Here is a 24,488-nt window from a genome sequence, read left to right as displayed (position 1 = left end):
AAAAAACCATAGTTTTAATCACAAAACCAAAAATAGCCTCAGACACCAAACACTGCTGGGTCTTCCCATCCCATAAACAGACAAAGCACATTATAGTTCCCTAGTCTGTAAAACCCCCAGTCTAGCAGCCCACCAGCTACAGCACACGCAGCCCACAGCCTTGGGCCACTCTCACCAGAAACATCTCCACAGAGCCACCATCACATTTCCCCCAATCTCTTAAGCCAAACGTGCACAGTCCTAGCAAAGAGGAGTGAGTTTTTAATGACAAAGCACCTGCAGCAGCACACCGGAGCTGAGCTGCACCGCTCCCAGTGGAGCAGCAAGCAGCTGTACAGCCATCGCAGGAGGCACAGCTAATGTGCAAGGAGAGCTTCAAATCACAGAATTCTCCCCATGGATTTAAATCCTCAGAGAGAAGAGTTTCGGCTGATTCCCATGACATTTCTGCAGAACAGAAATCACCTGGTAAATGACATCTGGTCATGTAAGGGATTTACCACCACTTGGGTTCTCATCACCGTCTCAGAGCTTCCTTGGTGGCCCCATTTTGCTCCTGTTAGGTAAACAAGACTGGCATGCAGAAAAGCTCTCCGACTGAAGCATTTTATATTAGGTGCCCAACTGAAATAAGCATTTCAATTACATTCATTAAGGAAGTTATTACTTGTTAATTGAATAGCAACAGACTGCTAAGGATCACTTATTGAGGTCTAATAAGTATGTAAGAGCAAATTCTACTCTTCATGTAATTCCATCAGCAATAAACTAGAGTAATTAGCTTCTTACTAACAAACTTCAATTGTGGGGAATGTTGAGGCAGATAATTGGCACTTAGGAAGATACCTATAGTAAGTTAGTGCCGTATCAATTAGCATACTTACTAAACGTCAGCTTAAACTCTGAACAAATAGTTGATACCAATGTGTGGAGGGTTACTATTTAAACGCTTAACCTGTCATATTCAGAGAAAATAAAACAAGTCCTCTGACAGTGCTATTCCAAAATTCCTATAGGTGCTTCATTACCAGGTGTAAAACCTGCGGGCTACAGACAACCACCAGTAAGGACCCTGGGGTGCTGGATGCACACAGACATGTGAGTGACTGAAGGTGTTCTGTCGCCTGCTCAGGAGCCTGCCCCAACACTCCACTGCCTCACACTGTGTGCAGGTGGCTCAGCATTAAATTTCAAGGAAGGCTGTGAGCCATCCCAGGACCACCAAGTCCCCGCTCCTTGCCATTCAGTAGAACCACCCAAAGACCTCAGTCCTGTTTCAGTTCAATCAAATTGAAGTTCGTGCCTCGTGACGGGGAAGTTTCATTTTATAGATAAAGACTCTGAGGCACAAAAACACTCCCTGCCTTACCCAAAGGTGACTCAGAAAGCTCACAGCAGCTCTAGGATTAACACCTTCTGCGGGAAGCAGCACATATGAGATATCTTCCTATGGTGCTTGGGCTCCATAACCAGTCTGAGTTGATGGAAGGAGGTGAACATCAGTGACTGGTGAAAACAAGTAGCAGCAGAATTGACCCTTCATGTCTGTAATTTTATCACAGCTCTGCGTCCTTTGCCAAATATTTTCCAGATGTTCTGGAAAGGCTCTGCCTCCCCATTTGAAATGGAAATGCCTCTGCTTTCTGACTTGATGTGCAGTTTCACTGCCAGAAATAAAGTATTTTGCAATGGCACAGAGCATATGGAGGACTTCTGTTTGTAGGCAGACCTCGAGCCCTTGCTCCCAGCAGTGACCATGTAAGCAGCAGTTGAAGGGGAAGGAAAGAAACCCACACTTCAGGGAGAACATTGGCCCTCGGTGGCAGAGGGAACGGGTGGGAGCTGCAGTGCAGGTGTCTGGACAAGGAAAGAAGCACATATGAGGTGGGATGCTGCCAGGGTAGAACTGAGGCAGGAGAAGGGAAGGCAAGTGAAAATTCTGGGCAGGACGTGCTGGCATGTGGGGCAGATGGGAGGGAAGCAAGGAGCACACAGAGCTGGGGTCTGGGAGCCTGCAAGAGGAGAGCAGGGAGGCAGGAAGCTGCTGGCAGGGCAATGCTTGTCATTTTAAGGGGATCTCTGCAAATCAATTTTAGAAACTTCTATTTTAAAACAGATTCTCCCCTCCCCCGTCTCCACACAAACAAATACACACGGCTCCGTCATGTGGAAATACTTCAGACTCATCTATTTAAAAAAATTGACAGCATATTCCTGTCAGCTAGGAGCGTGATTTTTTTTCAGCTATGCCAGCAAAAGCCCTAATGTAGATACAGCTGTAATATGAGCAAAAGGGGGGGAAAAAAAGTTTATTTTTGCCAATACAGCTTCTTTCGCTCAGGCAAGTGATACAAGCTATATTTTTTGCAAGCTTTTTCCTTGTGTAAGCTTCTGCAGAGTGACTGCACTGTCATAGCAGCCTTGCCTGAATAACTAGGGTGGAAAAAAGTGTCCACAAGGCCTTAAATTGTGCTAGAGAAAGGACAGCGCCTAGCACTGTGAAATCCTGTTAGTGCCTGCAGTAGCAGGTATGGGGGCAATACAGCTACCTAATAATAATGAATTCTCAACTTTTTCCCAGCCCAGGAAGAATGACAGCCAAATCCTTCTCACCCCCAGCCTTTCAAACAAGCAGCTCCAACCCACTGCAGCATTACGGGTAATCAATGTCTGCTTAGAGTAAATCATATCTCAAAATTTAGAGCTGGCTCCTCATCCACAGAAGCCTCAGGAAGTTGAGAAGTGTGGGAAGGACTTTTCAGTTCTGAATGAATGGAAAAAAAATCAAATATTTGGAGGAAAGGCAGTCTCAAATAATAAATAATGCAGAAACTCCAATATGCCTTTTAAAGCTTCAGTGCCCTTATAATTTAATGTTTAAATGCTATGCTGTTCCTTTGGAAGCCTTTTCTATCTCACTGCTGATGATGGTCTGTCTTCTCAGACACTTGAATAATGTCTCTCTTCCTCTTCTAACATCTTCCTTGACTACCCCTCATGCATAGTAATGCTAATAATCGTGCTGCTTTCGGTGACATTTTTCTTCCTTTAAATGAATGCCTGGCTTTATGCAGGGCTGCTCTGCTCAGCGCCTCGCCTCCTGCACACCTCCTTCCCTGCACAGCATACCTGTGTACATACAAATGTCTATTTACTGCTGCCCATTATGAGCTGTTCATGTTCCATTTAGCAGTATGCAGAAGAATTGAGCTAATTGATTACTTATATTGAATACATTGTGGCGAAACACTAATGATGCAGTCGCTGTTATGATGAATACTGTACAAATATATATGTAAGCATAATCACTCCGGAAAGAACTTAATCATTTTCATCATTAAATAGGGACCTTTTGCATCTGAAATGGACTCAATACTCAGCAATGGCACAGCAGATAACGCTACGTGTAGTCATGCAGAAGGACACATTTCGTACAACCCAATCAGCACCAAGTTTCACAGTTCTTTTCTCAGAGATGAATTCAGATTCATTCAATCACCTCCTAAATGTAATAATGTAAATATGGACAATAGATAAGTACTAAGCTCATTTGTCAAGGAGAACTAGGAAATTGATCTCAGGTCCTGAATGAAGGAAGGACCAAACATGCAAATAGAACCCAAGATGTAATTGTTAGTCCGGTCCTTTCACCAGCAGGGATCACACAAATGTGCTTTGTGCTTCTAAGTTATTTTTAAGCACCTTCACGGCCATCATTAAATGTTAAAAGGATCTTGTATCTTTGGGAGAGGGCACAGTTGAAGATCCTGGCTGTTTCCAGAGCTTCCTGAAATAGACATCCTCACGTGTAAATGGCCAATATAGAATTTCAAATGCTTTTTATATAAATAATTCTGGTAGGAACCCTGGACTAAAATCATTCTGATGGCTCTGATACAAATGCACGGTTGGTCTATGAACGTGCAGCCATTGCAAAGAGCAATCACACACATCTGAGCACTATTCCAGCAGTAGTTGACAAAGAAACCATCATCATCACACCAGCCTGCTCTATCCCTGCCCTCCTATCCACCTGTCTATCCACCCAGTTCTGCTGCTGCACTCTGTATTGTCACTGTAAAATCCAGAGAATTTTTCTGCTTAAACACAATCTCAAAATAAAGTCATATCCCACACTCTCAGGAACAGTCACACGCTATTAAGCATAAGCAGCAAATTATAAGCAAGCACTTAAAATAAAGGTGAAACACGCAGACATCTTCAGAACTTTGAACGTGATTATAGCAAGTGCCATCGTTTGCTCTTCCTCTGAATTGATGTTAACAAGTAAAGCATTTTACTTGTCTTTGTTTTCTGGGGAAACATAAATACTGCATAAAATACATCTCCTTGCCAGCTAAGCTTTGTCTACAGGATGGCAGCTTATTCTAACTATGTGTATACTTTCCAAGAGTTGAAAGCTCGATGGCTGAGCAGGAACAGTTTGGGATGCTATATACATGTGAAATGTGTTTTTCATTAAATACTTGATAAAACATTAAACGCCTCAGGTTGCTTGAAGATCTGCAGCACAGCTCAGCAGAATGCAGCTCCAACAAGGATTGCACAAAACACCTTTGGAGCTAACATGCCAGTATAAGTGGCAGCTTCCGATGGGACTTAGAGCCACCTTTTCCTTGGTATGGAATGATTGTGGCAGACACCTCTCAAGAGGTTCTTAAAAGCACCATGTCTATCCAAGGTGCTGATGCACCACTAAGGCAATCCAGCAACGTCCTACTTAGGGCTTCCAGTTGTTCCAGCTCCCCTAATTGTGCCTACAGAAGCACCTGTTGCTCAGGGGCCAAGCAGCTGCTCACAGCCCTGCAGACCCCTTCAAAGGTGCCCCAGACCTTGGTGCTGCAACACCATTCTTCCCAGCGCTGGGCTCTCAGTGGCACCTTCCTGATGCAGGTTCACTGTACACTGGAAAATACAGCAGAGACTGATATTGCTGTGGCCTCACAAATAGTCTGGGGAAGATTTTATGCAAAATTTCAAGACGTGTCTGTGTGCCAGCACAGCTGTGGTGCTGGGTGTGCTTCGTGCGGGGCAAACACTGCATGACGTTGCAGGAGAACACAGTCTCCTAGCATTGTGTGCAGGTTAGTGAGGATAGAAAAAAGCCTTGTCCTTACTCTCCCACCAGGAAAACTTAGGGACTTCTGCCAATTCAACATGACTTGAAGTTAACTGTTTCAATCTGTCCGTGATGGGCTTGCTCTACCTCCAAAGCTGCAAGCTGGCTGGAGACCCATTGCGAGGACATACGGATTGAATGGAAACTGGAATGGTTTCCACTGTTTTTGTGTAAGCCTGCCTTATGAAAGCAATGAGGGCACAAGATCAGAACAAATCTCACAGTCAGCACAAGGAAGAAATGCCCTGGGTGCTTCTGTTTCGCTTGAATGTCCCAACTCTGATTTCTCATTTCTTATAGACGCAAAACAAGAAAATGATATGTCTAAGAGTGCTTGTACAGTCTGGCTAGTACAAACTGGGCTGTGCGTTATAGATTAGCAAATGAAATATTAGCATCAAGTAACTCCGCACGGTGTGCAACATCTGGGAAAAAGTCATAGAGCAATTTTCATTATTTTTATAGGAGAAAACTGCAAATGGTAGAAGGTAGAAGGGGGAATTCTAACAGATTGTACATTGTCAGGGACTCTCTTTCCAGCCGTAGCAAACCTGATAATAAAACCCACAATCACCTCAGAGCTCAAACATCAGCAGAAACAAGGCAGCCCCCGCAGAGAGCTTCCATGCACAACAGGCTTTAAAAACTGCAGCTCCCTACAGGTAAGGAGTAGTCTGGGTGCTTTGGAGAAAGCCTGGAAACATCTGAAGGATCAAGGCGTAGCCTTAAGTGAGAGGTTTCTTTTTTGGTTTCCTTGGGGGAGGTTTTCCCAGTATGGCACATTATCTAAAATAGAGAGCAAACACTTTACTTATGAGAAAAGAAAGAGGATAGCCTCGATAAGCATATATTCTGAGGATAATAAAGTAGAGATGATTAGAAAGCAAAAACAAAGGAGACAGGAGGAATTCTAGGGACAAAACGTTCTTGACTGGCTATGGAGGAAAAAAAAAGGAGAGCTGCAAAACAGCAGCCCCTGTTATTTGCAAACACGTACCAAGGAGGCTGAGAATAGATCCAATGACAGCTGCAGCCTAATTGATAGGAGACTCGCCTAACAGGTTGTCAGACTGCTGCGTGGCTTCAGTCCAGGCCACGTTGCTGGAGGCACAATGTTAGAAACACTGACAAACATTTACTAAAAATAAATAAAAAATATTTCAGGGCAGAGGGAAATATGGCTCCAAGTGACTACTTGCAAAATTGCGTTAGATCTCTAGGAAAGAGGAAAGTGAGCGGCAGAACGTGTGAGAGTCCCCCCAGGGCCCACAGGACAGACGCAGGCAGGCTGCCAAGGCACTCCAGGATTGTGCTGCCTGTCAGGAGCATTGGCTCTGGGTGTACTGAGAGCAGACCTCCGCAGAAGCAACAAAAATAACCACCAGATCAGCAAAGAGCACAACCAAGAGAGCCGGCTAGCTGCGGAAGAAGATTAGATTTGATCTATAGAGATGAATTTGTTTAATGGTAGGAAGGAAACCACAGAGGCGAGTCTCTGAACTCTTCCGTTCCCCACCAGGAAAAGGATGTCGGGCTTCCTTGGCCAGTAGGGACAGGAAGCACTGCAAGAGACTTGAAAGTGTCTTAGGTACAGCCCTCCGCCCATCCCATGCAACGCACACAGCTAGAGTGTCACATTCAGCATGACAGACAGAAGGCTTGAAAGAATCTTTGTTCTTGAGCTCTCCAGTCAGCAATGCATCCAAGCAAGCTGCAGAGCAAACGGGAGAACAAGAGAATGTGAAAGCAGAGGGTGGGGGGTGGAAAAAAAGAGAAACCATATGGATGAAAGTCTGTTAGGAATATGATGGCTGCTCTCTTTGAAGGAGATCCAACCATGGTAAAGCTGGGACTTTATGTGGGAGGGAAACAATCTTCTGAGGGAAACACCTGGCATTTTAAGCAGCACCCAGGGCAAGCTGTGCATGTGTGCACAGTCAGACCTTGAGCCGCTGGTACACAGTTCCTCTGGACTTACCAGCATTGTTACAGACAAGCCAGGAGAGCGGAGCAGAAGAAAACAGTGCTGGCTAACCAGTGTGGTTTCAGCTGCTCCAGAGCTCGCCTAATTGACTTGGGATTACTGTGCTTGCTATCTCTTGGTCAATCCCTGGTTACCAGTGAAAATGATCAGCAAATTAACACTTTTGGAATTAATTCCCAAGAATACTTCATTAATTCCTATGGCAGGGAACTTCAGAACAAACACTTTCTTTACTTGGTTACATCAGCATATTCATTTCTGTCTCGGAGAATGCCTGAAGAAATTGTGAAATGCCTACAAGCAATGTTTTGCAGAAATAAGCAAGTGACTCAACATTACATCCCGTAAACCTCGCTGTCTTTGCACACTGTAAAATAAACTCTAAATGAACCAAAGAATCATTTATTCCTCTCTCCTTTATGAAGAAGTGACACCAGGTCTTTATGACCCCTGATTTAAAACTCAGAGGGAGCTTTTTTTTCCACATCACCATATAAAGGTACACTGGGCTACCATGAAAATTAATGGAGCAGCCACATGACTAACAACCCTCCAGAGTACTTTCAGTATATGCTTCTCAGCACTTAGCAAACCCATGGGCAGACACGGCTGCAGGAGAAGAGACAGTTATTCACCAGCCAGGAGCGTCCGGATGAGAGGAGCTCACTGCAGCCGATGGTGCTGCTCTATGAGGGCAAGATGCTGTGAGAAATGGGCTTCAGAAGCAGTGCTCCCTGAAATCCCAGCCTGCTCATCACAATCCACCACTGAAGAGCAACTATTAGCAGTCACTTCTCCTTCATTAGGTTGGTTCTGCAACACAATTTTCAGCATGGGTAATAGGGAATACAAATAAGAAATTCAGAGCAAGGATCATGAAACACAAAGTTTCCAGCAATGTGAGCCAAAATTCTCAAGAGGCTTTTGCTGAGTGGATGCATGTGTACTCTTACAGACATCCAGCTTCTGCATGCATGCGTATCGTAAGTCTTTCAGATAATTACAGTAGGAGGTGAGTCTATTTCCAAGCTTTACCACCAAGCATCTCTGGATTATGCACATTCTGAGAGCACCAGATCAGGAAAATTAAATCACTCAGAACTCTGTTACACATTCACAGCTCACAACCTGGCTTAAAATATTAGTTACATTGCCTCCTGTAATGTAAACTCAAGTCCTGGACTATGAAAAGTGTAAAGTCCTGCTCAAGGTTTGCCTTCTGCTTCATAAGGCCTGGAACTCAATGTTAGCTCAAGGTGCTCTTTGAGAGAATGGGCTATAGACAGAAACACTGCTTTTGTATCACGTGCAAAAATAAACATTCTGAAGGGCATACAGCAACAGTCTGCGTTCGCAAGGGAAACCAAGAGTCTCAATTTTTCATATAAAAAATTTTACCCTCTATAAAAGACCCCATGCTACATTGGGTGAAATTTAGAAGCACCATTCCCTATTGTCCTTAATAGAAAAAGAATTGAGCTCTATAACCAGTTTTCATATAAGGCAGACATGCTCATTTGTAATGTGTTTTTGTAACTTCACTAGACCTTAAAAAGCATTAATCTGTTTTGAATTCACAACACTGCTTCTTAAACAGTGGACTCTCACCCCAGAATCTAAGGACTCTGGAACACTGACCTCCTGCATCCAGCAATTTTGATCACGAGTTTGCATCCCAGAAGTGCAGGTAAGGTTTAGATCTAAGCTCAGTATATGCGCACATAGTGGGAGTGAGGAGTTATTTTCTAGGGCACATGAGTCAAATGTTCCATGCTGATAGAGAAAATTGTATGGTTACAGAATGTAAAGGAGTAGCTGCTTCTTTACAGCCAGCCCACTTCAGCAGAAACCTCTGCAGGAAATAATGTAGAATCGCTTTCTTACTGAGCAAACCACTGAATGATCTTGCTTAGTGACAGGGAGAAGGAGATGGGAGGTAGCAGAGCACAAGAATATTCAACTGTAGTTGGGGGCTTTGCAGTAAAAACAACTTTCTGCTTTTAAATGGAACAAACTATGGTTAGCTTGTTTCCCCAAACAAGAAAACAGGAATTTTTGAAGCATCATAAATTATTTATAAATTGCATGTCTCACCCCATGAAGCCCATATAGCCACTGTGTTCAAAATTCAGAGAAGGGCTGAGAATATTGGAATGAGACCCAAAGATCCCCACACCAAACTACCATAGCGAACATCAGCAAAAAGTCCATCTGAAACTTCATGCCCTGTTGGTGCGTGAATCCTGGGTAAAGACTGCAGGCACCTTCAGCGGGGCTTCTGCATCCAAATTGCACAGTCATGTTCACCATGGGTACCTGAACTTTTAAGCACTCATCTGGGGTCCAGTTGTGCAGCAGTCAAACAGCATTCGCTTTGCTTTTCAAGTAAAAATAAATTGTTCCTACTTTGGTTGCAGCATTACAGTTTATAATTCATTTCTAACTCAAATTCTAGTATTCTGAGTGTCAGTTATTATTATTCAAGGTTGATATACAGCAGGCATTGGGACTACAGGTCAAGGCCATTTGTTGACCATTCCTGATGCTATTCAACATAGCAACAGAATTACTCAAGAACATCTTTGCAATGTGAGAACTGCAATCACCAGTTATGTTCCTTTTGCAGAGTCACTCTTTCCTTCTGCCACAACGCTAAAATTCATCTTTGCAGGATACTATCCAGGGCAAAACTGAAAAGGCCTCCCTAGAACCAGTCTGTCATCTTCACCAAGCATATTTCCAACAATGAAAACAAATCTCAGCACAGATGACAACAGCAACAACCTTGCTATGAAAACCCTACACAACCTTTAAGTCAAGTGATTGCTGTTGGGAGGTAATACTTTTTGCACCAAATGTTGGTGACAAGTAACAGTTTCAAGCATGGAGCTTAATGGCATAAGGGTCAGAAAGTGGCAGAGCAGAGCACCGCTACCACATCACCAGCACGATGCCCTACCTCTGTCCTTTAACATCAATCTCTCTTGGTTCTTACCAAAGCAAATTAGCTGCAAAAAAAAGTTCCCACTCACCATTGTAACATTTCCAAGTACACACATTTTGTTCCACCAAAGAGGAGGAAGCTCTGTACAATCAAGGACACCAAAGGGAGAGCCCCAGGATGCATTCCCTACTGCCAGGCAGCCCAACCAGCAAGTCATAAAAGGCAGCTCTGCTCACACTGCTCTCTACACCATGGTGATGGCCTCACAGGAGATACTGGGCAGTTCTGCACATCTACAGTCCTGTATGAAATGAATAGAAGCTGTAGATTATCTGTCAATATTTTGGCACCAATTGAAGGGTTGGAGTCAAAGAGCTTTTGTTTGGCTGTCATTCACCAGTCCCCAATTGGTGTTTTTCCTAATCATGTAAATAACAGTTGTTTTGTCAAGAAGCCTTTTTAACTCCCTGTCAATTTAAATAAATACCTTGTTAATTCTCAAAGCCATGGGAAATAGGCAGGTCGCACGTTCAAGGGGAACTTTTATACTTTAATGCTAGTAGGAAGTGATGTTTTACCTGAATTAGCCAATACTGGGACTCCCACTGTTCAAAATGGTCAGCTAGGAACTGTCCCACTCACAGCTGCTGCAAGAACATGGATTATGGCTGCAAAATTTCAAGCACCCTATAGAAAAGATGTGTATTGAGCCTATGTGCTAAATACCATTTTGTACAGGTTATATCTTAAAAGACACAACTAACTGTCTGTTAATGAACAAGTTGTTACTGAAAACAAACACTGTAGTACAAAACGGAGAGAGAAAAAAAGATGTATGCCTTTCCCCAGTGAGAACCTGAGCAAAGATTTAATCATTTGGCCTTGCTGAAGAGCTTGAAGGGACTAACGAAAAGGCAACTGGATTTTTGTGGGGATCATGCAAGGAAAAATTCAGTGGCAAAATGTGCCTTTAGAGGTTGAAAGACAGAAGAAGGAGAAATGATATCTCTTCTGTAACCTTCAATACATAGCAATCATAGCCAGTTGCATCTAACCTGATAAGAAACATGAGGTATTCCTAAAACAACAGACCTAAAACGTTATGAGTAGACAGGTGAGCTCCTTCTGACCACCCTGGTACAGCTTACACCCACACTTGTAAGCCCTTGTGAAGTTCCAGGCTGGCTGACTTGAAAAAGAGCACTCAAGACAAAGCTTTAAGAGAAGAGCAGCAACATCCTCAAAACCCACTTCCCAACAGGGTAATCACAAAGAGGAATAGCCAAAGAATCAGTATAAAAAAAAAGTCAAGCAAGAAACCAATGATCCTTCTTCATGGCTTCAGCAAAGTGCTTTGCCTTTGTGTTGGCCATTGGTAAACAAGGGCCAACAAAGAGAAAACACTGTGTGATAGCCCAGTGAGCAAACAAGTCATTTTACAGGTGTCCTACAGACAGAAGCATACTGCAACACACCCACTTCAACACATACATTTTAATTTTGTTTCCTTTTTTTTCTTTTTTTGCTGTCTACAATACAATTATGGATCAACACTGACACATGAACGCATTCCATCATTCTAGATTACAGTGGTACCTTGCTATGCGTGGAATGACAGCTCAGTCATTTCTCTCTGAGAATAATGACTATATTTGCAAAAAAGACTCCCCAAAAATAAAATGAAAAATTATTATTGAAGTGATTTTCTCTGTATGTGTCAATTCACTTAATCCTGTGTAAAATTCTGCAAGCCTTAATCCTTCTGCTTATTTCCAATTCAGCAATATCACCCTTTTAGTTATTGCATTTGCTCTTAATAGAAATTTTCCCCTGTGGATCATTTATATTCAAGAGACTATTCAGGTCAACCAGTGCAAATATTTTTGGATCACTGGCGATGTCATCGTCCAGAATCACATTTAGTCTATTTCCCCCACTTGCAGTGTGAATTTACTGGGTACGGGGCGCTGAAAAAAGCTCTTGTTCTCATTCATCTCATATTTAACTGAAGAAGCAAAGCAGAACATAATAAATTAAGTCTGATTTGCATGAAATTGTGCATTCTGTATCCCAGCATTGAACAAAAGCACAGACATTCTTTGAGTTCTGACGTGTCTTGCTTCTGTATTTAATTTTTCTCCTTGATTCCTTCTGTTGAATTAAAGTAATAAGTTTTCCATCACTTCATATCTGGCACTCTACCTGGCCACTCACCCTATCCTAACAATAGCACTTGCCTTCTATCCGCAGGTGCTGCATTTTGTCTATCTGTACTTACAACCCTTAACAACCGAATCCAATTTAACCTGTTGAAAAACCCCCAGGAAGAGGGAAAGCAGGGAAATACAGCCTCGTTGCTGCTCCCCAGCTGAGAGCAGCACTGTGTTTATATTTTGCAGCTCCTGCTTAAGCAGAGGACGCTGCGCCGCTTTGCTCGCAGCCGCTCTTTGATCCCCCAGGCCGAGCAGCGCTTTGCTCAGCTGCTTCCAAACTCTGCTGCAGAGATAGCCCCAGACAAGCCTCTCTCCAGGAATCAGCCAAGTGAAAGATCAAAGCCAGAAAATTGCCCTTGTTTCCAACGCTCCTCCCGTGTTTAACACTTTGCGTGCTTCCCTGCAGGCACCGCAAGGCCTCCCTGGCTGCTGCAGCACAACGCAGAGCCCCAAGTGCTGCTGCTGGGAGAGGCAGCACCGAGCAGGCCCCAGGACACGGCCATGCGCCAAGTTATAGGAAATTAGGCCCCTTGTTTCTCTTACAAGAGACAAAGGAAATGAAAGACGAGCTCGAAGCAAGGCCTGCGTACCCCCTATTCTTTATCCATCCCCTTCCAGCCATTATTTACAGCCGCGCTGGAAGTGCTGGAGCCTGCCTTTAGTGCTCACTGAAGAAGGCAGTGGGAACCCTTCCAACGACTCTGTGGCCTTGCTGAAAACTGCTGAGGTTTGGTTTGTGCTCCTTTAAGGTTGCAGTGAGAGTATGAGTGGTGGGACACCAGCTAAACTGAAACTGCTGTTAGAAGCAGCAGGGGGAAGCTAACCATTCTCAAAGCTGAGAAAATAATAATAATAATAAACCTTTCCAACGAGGTCTTTTTCTCTTTTTTCTTTTTTTTTCAACTTTAAAGAGCAGCTGCAGCTGGAGTGGTGCCAACAATGCAGACTCACTCCGCAGACACAAGCTGAACATCACAATAGCTTCTCGTATTGAGGGGTTTAAGGCCTGAGGAGTTGGAGGGCAGTCAATGCTCCAGTTCTTTAACCCTCAAGATTCTGTTTCATTTCCAGAATCCTGGTTTAGGGATTCATGGTTCCAAGCGTGGGCCAAGAATCTCAGGTTTAATCCCAGCACAGCAAGCTCAGCTCTTCGTCTCATACGGACAGATAACTTGAGCACCATGCAAATTCATTGAGCACGGGTTGTTCAGACAGAGCATAAAAAATGGAGTAAATGGCTTTACAGCATTTCTCTAAGTATAGCAATTCACTGTTGCAGTCCTGGGTTAGAAACTCCCTTTCTCCCTGTCCGGTTGTAACATGCCGGACGAGACGGCTGCTGTTACTGCCAAGTGAAAAATCTCACTGACCTGTCAGGATGGGAGCAGCTATATAAAGGTAAAATGACAGATAATCACAAATGTCTGCACAAAAATCTTCCGATAAAGGCAACACACAGAAGAATATAACTTGCTTAAATAACATGACTGTGATTAAAAACACACCTTCTTTTTACCTGACACTGATATTCAGATGGACAAACTGTATTCAAAGGCAACCTGAACTCTATGCGCGTCCACACTTTTATTTAAAGAAAACCTTCCCAAGCTTAAGTGTCCTGATTCCAGAGCTCTTGGTTGTTGGTTTCACTGCCACCTTGGTGTGAGCAAGAATTGTCAAAAATAGCCCTCCAGGAAGAGCAGCATCATGAGCCCTGCGCCAGGCAAGGGATGTAGCAGTAGACAGGGTTCAGGGGCACATTGATTTTGTCATTCCAAACAAGGGTAGAGAGTCAAGGTGCTATGCTGTCACCCAAAGCCTCCTGTGTCCAAGCAGACCAGGTATGGCTAGCACAAGTGCTGCTGGTCTAATGTGGGCTTCACTAAAGGGCTTGATACATGCTTTCCTGCTGCAGCCAGACAAGCAGGAACAGTATTTCCTTTATAATTTCCTCTGCTTGGAAGATGGTACAGACATTTCAGATGCTCTTTCCTGTTATGTGGGGGGAAAAGAGACAAGGAAAAGGGTATCTAGTGAACTGATAGATGTACTGTAAGAGCAAACATAAGCAAGAATAGAGAACAAAAGCAGATATCCAGTCGACAGAAGATTAAGTGGCACAAACCTGAAAAAACAATGGTTTTTCAGTTCAGTAAACTGAATCAGTTACTGTAAGAGTCACTGAAAGGGGAGTAGAAATGTGATTTAAAACTGTTGTGTGGTTAACACACGCAATGTAAGGTCCTAAAGGAAGAGTATCTTCTATAGGAGATATCCAAGGAACTGGCAGAGCACTCCTGGGTAGGGTGGCACAGAAGCAAAGAGATTAGGAAAGACTGCATGAAGCAAAAAGGTGGGAGGGAGGATTGGAAGAGAAGGAGATGGATGAGGAAGAGAATATTGTTCTGTAGCACAACACAGCCAGCCTCTGAATGCATCTTAAACTCTTATTTCCCATTTGCTCCCAGCTGGATGGGTAATTGCCTGACTATAGAATTATATTCATCACTTTCATGCCTACAGTCTCCAATACCAGCACAAGGAGCGCTTTTAGACAAAGCTATGTCTCACCATAGGCTACAAGAACAGAACAGGACCCCCTTCCCCTCATGAATATGAGATCAGTCTCTAAGAAAAGCACAGGAAACATCAGAAATTCCCAGGGATCGATGGGGTAAGCTATTCCTATGGTTTCAGGCATATATATTGTATTCTTTCCCAGAGCCTTCCTTATGCATCCTGATTTATTAGCCTTAGTCAGCACTCTGTCTTAGAGAGCTGCCAGAAAAGTGCAGTGGGATGAAACATCTGGTAAATTTGCTCAAATTCTATTATGAAATAACTTCAAGATTCAAGGAAAAGCAAACAAGTCATTGTCTTTAAAAAGTGATTCACTTTGCTGTCAGAAAACACTGGCAATCAGCACTATGCATTAGTTCTCTTTTCAGGTCTGTCAAGGGAGAATAGCTCCAATAGTGAAGCATTCTGGACCAGGTGGAAGATCACATGAATCACCGCTAGTTTAGTGAAGCTCTACTTGTTCACTGATGTTCATAGTCCACCTGCCATGCAACAACATTTGTTTCTATTTTATACCACCCAGGGGAAGCACAAAGAGTGTGGGACACAGCAGGCTTGCATCTCTCCCACAAGACAGGGTGCTGCAGAGACTCTGAGCTCATTGAGCAAACTGTCCCCAGTTCTGCATGAGGTTTAGCACTGTATAGGTGCAAGCCTCCTCAAAGTCAGCCTGAGGTGTGGTGGTAAACAGATCCAGCCCATCCAGCTACAGCCAAGAAGAGGAGGAACTACAGCATCATATTTCTCTGTGTTGTCTCCACACTTACACAAACCCACTGGCCTCAAACTCCCACGTCACCCATCCATGTAGGGTAGGGGACAGAGGCCATTATTTCTGTCTCTAAATTGGAACAACACCTACAGAGAAATTGCTCTTCATTTCTGCATGTGAATTCCAGCCCTCCCCAATCACTTGGGCTGTTTGGGGTGAGCAGTGAACGCTCCGCACAAAAGGACTCTTCAGCAGCAGTTTAATTTCTACAGAAAGCCATTCCTCTCTTACCATCAGAAGCTTTAATAAGTGAATGTGCTGTAGGAAAAGAATCTATTGGTAGATCAAACTACAGCTCTTGACTGTATTCATCCACAGGGGATATTTTTTAATTGGTGAGGAGCCCTTACAGAGCCACCTGACTTTCATATATACCTGTGGTGTGTGGCATATTTGAGACAGATCAAAAGACAGTGAACACATTATAGATCATTACAGGAAACAACTGCACTAAGAACTAGACCATCTATCTGTAAAGGAGTAGATACATGCATTTAGGGCAGGTAATGCACTGAATGATGGTATAGGAAGGAATATGCTTATCTGTGCAATCCACGCAACACTCTGTCTGCAGTCAGCACATTCCTATGTTTACTGGCACGAGCCATTTGAAACTGATTTTCCATTTGTGCCAGTTCTCATGTTACACCATGCCAGGCTGCTGGAGCTTGGACACTGAATGAGGCAAATCCCTGCCACCCTGTTTGGCTCAGGGTGATTTCAGGACAAGATAAAGCACTGGGAGTAAAACCAGATAAGACATAAAGTGAAAAAACACAGCAATTAGAAATGCCGTCAGAGCTGGAATTCTCTGGGAATGCATGATAGAACAGAGGAAGGTTTAAAAGCGCTGCAGACAGTAACATGTCTGCCAAAAGGAGAACAACTGTCAGAGCAGGGAATAGTTCAGGCCAGGGCTAGTCCTGAAGAAGTTGACGCTTTTTGCAGTTCTCAGTTAATCTGTGCAAAGAAGTCTGTGCAGAAAGAAATACAGAGACAGGAGCAGAGCCACAAACACAAAAGATTTAAACACCTCAGAGATTTTTTGAAGCAGAATCTGCAGACGAGACTTCTGGCAACAGAGAGAGCTTTTGGACCATCTCATAGTAAGGCACTAGTCTCAGTGCAGTGGGTGCTTCTGAGAATGCCATCTGAACCTGCCAAGAAGGGGAAGTCAGTCAGTTCAGAACCGCTGGAGAATTGTAGGCAGGTGAGAGAGTATATAAACAATGTGAAAGACAGAGAAAGGTGAACAAAGCTGCTAGAAACTCATCGTTGGATCTGACTGAAAAACAACACATCAAGCTACGAACAATGTCTATCCCATGGAGAAGAGGCACAAGAATGTCAAGGAGCTTTTTTGAATGAGACCACAGCATGGAAGTCGCAGCAGTGCCAGAAATAGTGACTTCACCAATGAAAGAACCACCACAGATAAAAAGTGGGTAAAAAAGCCTTCCCATTTACCAAGCTAGACCCTCTACTAATTCCCACTGTGGGAGGATGTGAACTGCATGCCTGAATAAATAATGAACTGGAAAAGAAAGAAAATGCAATAAATAGTACCATGGGGAAAAGACTACACACTGGGGTAGGACCCACACCAAGAACTCAACCTCAGTGGGGTGAGCTGGGCACGGGGGTAGCAAGGCAGAGCAGTGGGGGAGCTGGGCAGCAGGCTGATCACTGGCTATCAGAGTGTCCAGGGCCTGCAAAAAACAGAGACAAAAGTGGGGATCCAGGGGTGAGACAGATAACAAAGCTATTACAGACTGTGTCTGTAGGGAAGGGTCAGAAAGGAGCACACTGGTCTGTCAGACTGCATGGAAAACCTCAATGAAGCATGGACCTAAAGTTCCCACAGAGTTAACAGAAAATGGGACTAAACTATTACCCATTATGCAGAAGTACTGAATTCTGTTTCAAATGACCTTAAAACACATTTTCTCATTTTCTATCAGAAAACATGCAGCAGCTGCTACATTTGCCATCACACTGCACTCAAAAAAATGTATCCTGACCATCACATTTGGAGAGACAGAGCTCTGCAAGAGCAGACACTAGCTCTGCATACACGTCGCATAGATAAAGTCCACTTTTGAAATGTTAAAATTAAACAAATAGTTATTCCCTGGTTCAAGCTAACATAATTCCCCTCTGCCAAGCAGCACTAACAGAGCACATTGGGCCTGTCACTTACTTGCCCATTCCAACACAGCAAAGGACAGCTGCACCTCACTGCCCTGAGCAGTCTGCAGGAGCCTCTCTCTCTCTCTCTCCCTGTTCTTCACCTTTCTGCCCTGTTAGGAAGAAAAGGCCATGAGGAAAAACAACAGCTGTCAGAGACATTTCTTAGGACTCCTGCAGTTCACCCAGATCCAGCAGATCAGCAGCAATCCAACCTCAACTCCAGCCTCAGAGACTCCTAAATGCAGCAAGGAGAAAGGGATAGACAGGGTGGGGAATGAGTAACTGTGAAAAAGTGGGAGTAGTGTAGAACAGCTTTTTCAGCAGCTCCTGTCAATGTGGTGCTACCTCCTTGCTCCAGTTGACAGACTGACTTTTTAGTTCTGAGGGCTCTTGCAAGCTTCCTTTTTTTAAAACATTTATTTCTCTAGTTGTCATCTCAACAGAACATTGTTTTCATGATTTTCACTATAATGGCTCTTTATTCTAGCCATTAAATCTAACAATGAATGATCCTGAAAATACAGTGAAGAAAAGAAAGCGCTTCCCTACACTTCTGTAGGTTTTGGTGAGACAAGGGGTAGAAGAGGAGCTCTGCAACCAGCAAACTGGTTGCTCCAGATGCTCAGACTCTCTCCATTCAGTTTCTGCAACTTGATTCTAACCCCAATAGGCCAGACCCACCTTCTGCTCACATGACTTCTCCTGCGAATACAGTGCTGCTGACAGAGCTGATAACTGTACTTCATGGTCACTCAGTTCCAGTGTATCCAGCTGCTACTGCAAATAGGTGGCAGGGAGAAAACTTGGAAGATACAAAATGCACACCTTTCTGGAGGCTGCTTGGTGAGGGGGCTGCCAAAAACCTTGCAGGAATTTCAATGCTGGGACCCCATGCTGCAGTGCCCTTGCCAGCCCTATCCAACCACAGGCATTAGCTCAGCAGTTGCTGCAACTGCCTTTTGGCGTTGCTTGAGGCACGTAGGGGTCTCAAGAATCAGGTGGGAATAAGGGCCATCGCTGCCCCACTGTTTCTGAGCCCAGCCCCAGACATGAGAAAGCAGCCCCTCAGCTGCCCACACATTTTCTTCCCCTCTCCCAGTTCCCCTTTGGTGCTCAGCTCACACGAGCTTTGGGTATCGGAGTGCCACGAGCAGTGACAAGATAAGTGTGAGGCGGATGGAGAACAGAAGGGGCTGCAAGCTGTATTTTCTCTCCTCTGTTCCTTGTAAAGCTACCATTGCCTTGCTCTTTGTTGCCTTCCCCGCTTTTTGCTATGACTCAGAAGCAGCAAGATTTGAACAAGAGAGAACAAAAATCTTTTAAAACACTTTAGGGATATAATCAATATAAATTAATGGATTTTTTTTTTTCTCCAGGGAAGCACAGGCTCCACACTTCCTTCTGTCTTTTTTTGCTACCCCAGGCCTTTTGTTCTCTGGCAAAAGCTCCCCATTGAAGTGCATGGCATTTTCTGGGCACTATATCTTCAGTATATTCTTTGCAGCAGTGTAATTTTTTTGATAGTCACTTGAATAATCAGCAGTCAGTGTTAAAATACAGCATTGTACATTGACACCCTTAACCCTCAGGAAGCAGCAGAAGATGAAGAGGGAAGCCTGCAGTTCTTACTGGCCTCATTTTCTTTCCTTGAAAACTAACTCTTTCTTTCCTACAGACAAGTATCCCACACAGTTAAAGCCAGCCCTAGTTATCTATAGTCAGCTCTTGTTCCTATTCCTAATGGCACACAACTGCAGTACCGGAGCTGCTTAAGCCAGTAAAAGACCAACAAGGCTTCTAAGGTTGTTGCAAAATGAGTTGTTTGCAAAACAGCTCTGTGCTCTTAACCTGAACACATCCTCAGATGTGGTGATACTTAAAACTTGCTCATTTACAGATCTAAGTTAATTTGTTAAACATTGAGCACAAGGCTAGTCTAGAAGCCGGCTGCTACGGGTCCTGCTCTTTCAATACCAGGATGTACTTTATAAATATATTAACAAGACATAAGAAATTAAGGAAGGAGACACAGGGCTAAGTCTGAAGGAAGGAAAGCCTGTTCTATTATCACATCTGAAACCATTTACTTTTGTTACATGTAGTTATATTATGTTTTAAGTACTCAGCTTTTTTAATGCTAATTCAAGCTGACTGTTTCTTGCTGACAGCTAGCCATATGTGACCCCTGTTCTTTATAAACATTACACACCGTGCAAGATTACGTAGTTGCAGACAATGGGACTTTTCCTTCCTGTAAAAGAAAAATTCTGTCGGTCTGTACCAATAGCTTACTGTCACTTTGCTCTTGCTTTGAACTTACAGTGTGAGAGATTTAGATATAAAGGATTTTACAGTCAGGAGTGTGTCCTGCTGGAGGCTCCTCCTGCTTCCCTGTAATTTGAGACTGCTGCTTCAACCTATATTGCTCTTGTCCTCTTCCAAGAGTACTGCCATTGCCACCAAAAGTTAAACTGAAAACTAGAAGTGGTAGTCATCTCCCTTGAGACCATGTAATTGCTTTCAAAGGGCTTGTAGAACTGTCAGCCTCCTTCATTCTTGCCCACCTCATGAGCACAAGCACTTCTGAAGTTCTTGAATCATCCTTAATCAGTTGCATTGATGGAAATGGTGTTTGCAGCCTACTATGACAACTGTCAAGACAGTGAAATCACAAGAAGCAGCCATAGAGGCATTTTAACTCAGGAATTTTGAGCCTCCTCGTTGGTCAAGGTGGTGCAGGAAAATGATGCACATACCCATGGAGAGTCTTTGTCCAGGGAGAAGCGAAGTATCTACCAGCACAGTGGAATGGGATGTTCAGCACTTCAGGCAAGACACTGCACAACAAGCAGAACCAGACTGAGAAATCACAGAGATAAGGCTTAGGCTGAAACTAGGTAAAGAAATGAGGCCAAATGGGAGCCCTGGCTTACCACAGTCAAGAGTCTGTTGCTTGCTGAAATGCTGCCCCATCCTTCTGAAGGTGTTCTCTTTAGATACACAGCAAACACTAATACAGTATTTTGTGATTCAGCACATAGAGAATCATAAAATACTTTAGATTGGAAGGGACTTTTAACAATAATCCGGTTCTAAACCCCTGTTGTGGGCAGGGTCGCCACCCCCACATCTGTCTGCCCAGGGCCGCATGCATCCTGACTTTGAACACCTCCAGGGACGGGGCACCCACAGCTCTGGGCAGCCTGTTCCAGTGCCTCACTACCTTCTGAATAAAACATTCCTTCCTAACATCTAACCTAAATCTCCTCTCTTTTAGTTTAAAGCCATTCTCCTTTGTCCAGTCACTATCCGCCCATGTAAAAAGTCAATCCTCTCCTGCTTATAAGCTTCCTTCAGGTACTAAAAGGCTGCAATGAGGTTTCCCAAGAGTTCTCCAAGCTAAACAAGCCCCAACTCCCTCAACCTTTCTTCCTAAAAGAGGTGCTCCAGCTCTTTGATCATCTTCATGGCCCTCCTCTGGACCAGCTCCAAAAACTCCACACCTTTCTCATGTTAGGTGCCCCAGGCCTGCATGCAAGATGGGGCCTTACAAGGGCACAGCAGAGATTAATAATCCCCTCTTTCTCCCTACTGGCCGCACCTCTGTTGATGCAGCCCAAGACAACATTGGCCTTCCAGGCTGCAAGTTCATACTGCTGGATCACATCCAGCTTTTCATCCACCAGGATCCCCAAGTCCTTCTCCACATGGCTGCTCTTTCTGAATTCTTCTTCCAGCATGTACACATATCTGGGATTGCCTCTACAATCAGAATACCTTTTTCTTGGCCTTTTTGAACCATGTTCAGTTCACATGGGCCTACTTTTCAAGCCTGTCCAGATCCCAGTGAAGGGCATTCCTTCCTTTTATGGTGTTAACTGCAGCACTCAGCATAGTGTCATCAGCAAACTTGCTGAGGGTGCACTTGAGCCCAACATCAATGCCACTGGTAACAATTTTATAGATAACTGGTCCCAAAACAGACTTCTGGGGGATGTTGATCATCACAGGCCTCCATCTGGACGCAGAGCCACTGAGTGCAACTCACTGGTTGCAACCATTCAACCAGTTCTTTACCCACCAAATAGCTCAGCTTTCAAGTCCATCTCTCTCCAATGTAAAGATAAGAATGCCATGGGGGACCATGTCAAAGGCCTTACACAAGTCCAGGTAAATGATATCAGTTGCCTTTCTTATGTCCACCTATGCCATCACTCCATCACAGAAGGCGGCCAGATTGGTCAGTCACGATCTGCCCTTTGAGAAGCAATGCTAGTAGTCTCAGATCACCTCCTTATCTCACATGTGCCTTAACATGTCTTCCAGTAGGATCTGTTCCAAGATCTTTCCAGACACAGCGATGAGGCTCATCACTCTGTAGATCACCAGGTCTTTCATTTTTCCAGTCAGCAGGGACTTCTCCTGACAGCTACGACTTTTCAAATATGATGGAGAGTGGCCCAGCAACTGCCATCAGCCAATTACTTCAAACCCTGGAAAGCATGTTATCCGATCCCATAAACTTGAACATATTCAGCCTCATGAGACAGTCTTGAACTTGCTCTGCTCCTACAGTTGGAGAGGATTTCTCTCCCTTGACCCCCACCTAAAGGTTCAGGGATACAATAGGTGTGGGAAACCTAAGTGGTAATGGAGACTGAGGCAAATAACTCATTGACTACATCAGCCTTCTCCATGCCTGTTGAAGCCATTCTCCCTTCTCATTTATCAGATGAGGTACATCCTCCTTTGCCTACCTCTTCTGCCCACTGTATCTAAAGAATCTCTTCTTTATATTTTTCACATTCCTTGGCAAGTTCAACTCAATCTGCATCTTGGCTTTCCTGATCCCATTTCTGCATGTCTGGATGGCATCCCTATATTCTTCCCAGGACACCCATCTCTGCTTCCATTGCCTATACTTTTCCTTTTTATCTCAGTTTGAACAGCAGGTCCTCGCTCAGCCATGTCAGTTTCCTACCTCCTCTGTTTGATTTCTTGTATAGAGGGATGGAGCACTCTTGTGCTCTCAGAAAGTTATCCTTAAAGAACTGCCAGGTTTGTTCCATTCCTGTGTCCTTAAGGACAGTTTCCCAGGGGATGTCATGCAATAATTCCTTAAATAGCCTACAGTTAGAAGAATGAGGGCAATCTAGTGGGGTAAATCACTGGGAGAAAGGACACAAAAAGAGAAATGAATGACTACGTAACTGAAAGATATGAAAGAGGTATTTGAGATAAGAAGTGGGCAAGGAAGTATAGCAACAAAGCTGAAAGAATAAAACTTGGCTAGGAAAGGCTGGAAGGATGAGTGGGAAAAGGTTTTTAAGGAATAAAGACAAATAAGAATTTTTCAAGTGTATAAGACGCAAAATGTCAGCAGGGTATCTAAGAGAGTGCCAGGGTTACTTCATAACAGAGGAAAAAGATTGCAGAAAACTGAAATGAAATCTTTACCAAGTGTTTATTAGAAAGGATGTAGGACTAAGGTTGGAGAAAGAATTACTGTTTTTCCACAAGAGGGAAAAAGTACTCAAAGAACTCCAGGTCAGAAATAGAAAGGATAAAGAAATTACAGCTCTACGTAGTACAATCTCCCACACAGAGTCATATATGAGGTGGTGAGGTCTCCTAACAGAGAATTTTAAACATATTCTATGAGAACCAAAAAGTAGAAGAAAAACTGGGACTCATTTGTTCTACACGAGGCAGAAACATGCATAACCTCCCAACCTTAGATACTGTGAGAGCATAGATCATCCTCAAGAAATCATTCCTAAACTATTTTAATCTCTCTTCTGTTGCAGGGGTCTTACAGGGAAAGACAGATTGTGTGAGCATGCACACTACAGCTCTCAGCACCGGGCACTGGCCGCACTTCATAACTCAGTCCTGCTACAGGAATAACAACCAACAGCAGGATCTCTTCTCAGCATGCATAATTCAGGCAGGGATTTCTGGAAATTACAAGATGGACCAAGCTCACCTATGGAGACAGTCAGTGATTTGCACTGCAAGCATTCACCAGAGGAATAATGAGCAAACACAGAACTATGAGGACAGAGTTAGAAAGGGAGTGGCCTCATTGAGATGGGAAAGACTTCGGGCAAAAACCATTGAAACTTCACAATCAAACTCCACCCACTGTTCTCATTCCTTTAAAAAAAAAATAAAATTATTCCTATTTTATTATTCCTATTCACATACATATATATTTTACTTTTTTTTTTTTCAGTGAAGGACAGATATAAATACATGACCAGAAAAGGAACTCTTGACACGTCCCTTTAAGTGGGAAGTTATGCAGTGTCATGGCTGATGTGTTTTGAATAAACCTCATCGGGATGCTTGTCCCAGAGGACAGTCAGTGCCAAACAGCTGGCAACAGCGTGCACTCTGAGCTGCCTAGCCCTCACCTTGCATTCAGTCTCATACTTTATTCAGTTTTTAAAAACAAAATATATGAGCATAGTGTTGGAATCAATATATTGTAGCAGCTAGGGGAACACTGAAGAAGTAATAAATACTGTCAAATGCTGATGCTTTCTACTTAGATTGTTTTTGCTCAACTTAGCTTTCCTCTCTGCAATCTCTTCATGCTTGCTATTAGAACACAAGGTGACCTTTCCATGCTTAATTACCCGAACAAAATACACAGAACGTTA

The sequence above is a fragment of the Centrocercus urophasianus genome, unplaced genomic scaffold (genome assembly GCF_019232065.1).
Source record: "Centrocercus urophasianus isolate 14NV4802_14NV808 unplaced genomic scaffold, USGS_Curo_1.0 seq_23, whole genome shotgun sequence".
Lineage (NCBI taxonomy): Eukaryota > Metazoa > Chordata > Aves > Galliformes > Phasianidae > Centrocercus > Centrocercus urophasianus.
This window is presented reverse-complemented; position numbering follows the sequence as displayed.